At 46.7% G+C, this 4,027-nt stretch overlaps 2 pseudogenes; both read right to left on the bottom strand.

Annotated features, from left to right (window-relative positions):
- Positions 1-343: 343 nt before the first annotated feature.
- Positions 344-1,596, bottom strand: LOC103751531 (annotated as a pseudogene).
- Positions 1,597-2,134: 538 nt separating this feature from the next.
- LOC103751530 lies at positions 2,135-3,292 on the bottom strand (annotated as a pseudogene).
- Between the last annotated feature and the right edge of the window lie 735 nt (positions 3,293-4,027).

Raw genomic sequence — 4,027 nt, 5'->3', positions numbered from 1 at the left:
AAGCTCATGAACAATAGCAAGAAAGAAACAGAAGCTTGTGGAGCCTCAGAGTGGATCCAACAAGGACATTAGAAGAAGTTGATCTTGATATTTTAAGGCACAATTTATTTTTGCGTCATTATTTATTTATTTGTTGTGAAAGTGTATGCTTTATGGGCATCAGAAAGCAGCGCATACACAACGAACAGGTAGAGCCTGCCCCATGGGCACCTTGCACTTACCCTCCAAGACACAGAGTCTCTGCTAGTAAAACTCAACTGCAAAATGGATTCCTCAGGGCAACTTCCCATCCTCTCAGGTGGGGAGAACCTGAAATCACTTTCCTGGAGGCACCTGTGGGTCACTAGAGATTGAGTCCCTCAGGGGTACCTTCCCGTTTTTTATAAAGAACATTCTCTTTAGACTTGTGGACGTCTTTGTTTGTTACTTTCATTCTGCGCCCTCACAAGTTCATCAGCCAGCTTCTATACAGATCGCCTTGATTTCAGCCCCAGAGGGGTCATCCTTTGCCATGATCAGGTTGTCCAAGGACATCATGGGCCAGAGTCATCCTTTTTGTGAGAATCTGCAAGATGCCCTTCTTAGTCTTTTCACCAGAAAGAGAAAATTCAGTCTTCCTGTCAGTGTGGCCTGGCCTGATAAGTGCTGGATCCAAGTTGCTGTTCGGTTTGTGGCCATAACTTCCACATCTCCTCTTGAATCAAATCCATCCAAGTGGTTCAACAATTCCAACACTGTTGGCTGAATTTCTTTCTCACCCCAGAGTTTGAATCATATCTTCTTGTCAAAATGGCATCAATTTCATCACCAAACACAATGGAGATTGTATACTTTAGCAACTCTAAACAGTTCCTGAACAAGTTATCACCTGGGTACTTCTCAATAAGCTCTGAGCCAGTCATTCTCCAGAGAGTGGCTGAAGTTTGGTTTGCTACTGCTTTGGCCAACAAGGTTTTCCCTGCGTGAGGTGGACCATAGAGAATGACCCTCTTAGGGGATTTTGTCTCCATCTCTGTGTAATAGGACGGGTAAAAGGAAATTCTACAAATTCCTTAATTTCCTGTATTTGGTTGTCCAGTCCTCCAAGGTCTGCATAGGTCTCCTGGAGGGCCTTTCCTCCTTCATAGCTGTGACCAGGGGATCTTTGTCATCCATCAGCAGCCTTATCAAGGCATGCACCTTGTGGTGGAGCAGGACTGAGCAGCCAGGTTCCAGCCGATCCTTGTCCACAAATGAAAGGATGCTGACGTGGTGTGTCTATCATCCATGATCTCTTCCAAGGTTCCTACTGACATCAGGGTTCCCGAGACCATCCACCTTTGATCTTTCCTCCTCTTGTTTTTCTTCTAATGGTTTCATCTGTTCCTGGTTGCTTATGAATTCTTCCATGAGAAGGTAGCCTTTAATCCTTTCTAACTGCAGTAATCTCAAGCGGCACTGCGTGTGAGGTGTCACCAGGGGCAGCTTGCTGGCAGCAGCTGGCCCCTTTGTTTTGTTCTTCTTTTGCCCCACCCTAGTTGGCACAGGAGGTCTGTACTTCTTTTTCTTTTCCTTCCCACCTCCGGGACCATGACTACCACTCTGACCTTGACCCATCTCCCTTCAGTCGCTCCTTCAACAGGAAGTCTACAATTTAATTTAAATTCCAACAATATAGAATGTGGGGGAAAGAATCATAATTACTGCCATCCTAGAAGAGTTTGGACGAAGCTATTAGACAAATGTTCATCTGGAGGACACAAAAAGGGGCGGGCAAAATCTTTGTTCCAGACCTTCTCCTGACTGCCTGCATTCTGCCTCACCAAACCCCTTCCCTTCTGATGGGCTTCTATTACATCTCAGACCACACATAGCAAGAGGACGAGAGTAGGAAGCCTGATGAACATGAAATGAGGAAGAATCTAGATGCAGGTAGAAAGGTTCCCACCTGAGGCACTCCATAAACAGTGCACCTGCAAACAAATAGCTGGAGACACAGTAAAACAGCAAATACAGGAGTGTAGGGTAGGGTATGTTGCCCTGCAACAGTGAGGCCTGAGCACAGGGAGGAACACTGTGATGGGCGGACAGAAGCAGTGTGGAAGTCTGGGTGGTGGACCACGTATGAAGCTACCACCTGGTCCTTTCCTATCTGTCAGGAGCTGCAGGACAGATACGGCAGACTCCACTTACTTGGTGAATTCATTTCCTGTGACTGCCAAAACAGCTTCCCAGGTTGTCCAAGGACATCATGGGCCAGAGTCATCCTTTTTGTGAGAATCTGCAAGATGCCCTTCTTAGTCTTTTCACCAGAAAGAGAAAATTCAGTCTTCCTGTCAGTGTGGCCTGGCCTGATAAGTGCTGGATCCAAGTTGCTGTTCGGTTTGTGGCCATAACTTCCACATCTCCTCTTGAATCAAATCCATCCAAGTGGTTCAACAATTCCAACACTGTTGGCTGAATTTCTTTCTCACCCCAGAGTTTGAATCATATCTTCTTGTCAAAATGGCATCAATTTCATCACCAAACACAATGGAGATTGTATACTTTAGCAACTCTAAACAGTTCCTGAACAAGTTATCACCTGGGTACTTCTCAATAAGCTCTGAGCCAGTCATTCTCCAGAGAGTGGCTGAAGTTTGGTTTGCTACTGCTTTGGCCAACAAGGTTTTCCCTGCGTGAGGTGGACCATAGAGAATGACCCTCTTAGGGGATTTTGTCTCCATCTCTGTGTAATAGGACGGGTAAAAGGAAATTCTACAAATTCCTTAATTTCCTGTATTTGGTTGTCCAGTCCTCCAAGGTCTGCATAGGTCTCCTGGAGGGCCTTTCCTCCTTCATAGCTGTGACCAGGGGATCTTTGTCATCCATCAGCAGCCTTATCAAGGCATGCACCTTGTGGTGGAGCAGGACTGAGCAGCCAGGTTCCAGCCGATCCTTGTCCACAAATGAAAGGATGCTGACGTGGTGTGTCTATCATCCATGATCTCTTCCAAGGTTCCTACTGACATCAGGGTTCCCGAGACCATCCACCTTTGATCTTTCCTCCTCTTGTTTTTCTTCTAATGGTTTCATCTGTTCCTGGTTGCTTATGAATTCTTCCATTGAGAAGGTAGCCTTTAATCCTTTCTAACTGCAGTAATCTCAAGCGGCACTGCGTGTGAGGTGTCACCAGGGGCAGCTTGCTGGCAGCATCTGGCCCCTTTGTTTTGTTCTTCTTTTGCCCCACCCTAGTTGGCACAGGAGGTCTGTACTTCTTTTTCTTTTCCTTCCCACCTCCGGGACCATGACTACCACTCTGACCTTGACCCATCTCCCTTCAGTTGCTCCTTCAACAGGAAGTCTACAGTTTAATTTAAATTCCAACGACATAGAATGTGGGGGAAAGAATCAGAATTACTGCCATCCTAGAAAAGTTTGGACGAAGCTATTAGACAAATGTTCATCTGGAGGACACAAAAAGGGGAGGGCAAAATCTTTGTTCCAGACCTACTCCTGACCGCCCGCATTCTGCCTCCCCAAACCCCTTCCCTTCTGATGGGCTTCTATCACATCTCAGACCACAAATAACAAGAGGACGAGAGTAGGAAGCCTGATGAACATGAAATGAGGAAGAATCTAGATGCAGTTAGAAAGGTTCCCACCTGAGGCACTCCATAAACACTGCACCTGCAAACAAATAGCTGGAGACGCAGTAAAACAGCAAATACAGGAGTGTAGGGTAGGGTATGTTGCCCTGCAGCGCACAGTGAAGCCTGAGCACAGGGAGGAACACTGTGATGGGCGGACAGAAGAAGTGTGGAAGTCTGGGTGGTGGACCACGTATGAAGCTACCACCTGGCCCTTTCCTATCTGTCAGGAGCTGCAGGACAGATACGGCAGACTCCACTTACTTGGTGAATTCATTTCCTGTGACTGCCAAAACAGCTTCCTCTACAAACGACTGGTGGTTTAATACCATGGACGTTTGTTATCTCACACTCTAGAGGCTATACATCAAATCAAGGTGTGGGTGGGGCCAAGCTCTCTCTGCAGGCTCCAGGGGGGA

Source organism: Nannospalax galili, unplaced genomic scaffold, assembly GCF_000622305.1.
Source record: "Nannospalax galili isolate Female #2095 unplaced genomic scaffold, S.galili_v1.0 scaffold927, whole genome shotgun sequence".
Taxonomy (NCBI): domain Eukaryota; kingdom Metazoa; phylum Chordata; class Mammalia; order Rodentia; family Spalacidae; genus Nannospalax; species Nannospalax galili.
The sequence above is the reverse complement of the archived record's forward strand: the minus strand, read 5'-3'. Positions and strand labels throughout refer to the sequence as shown.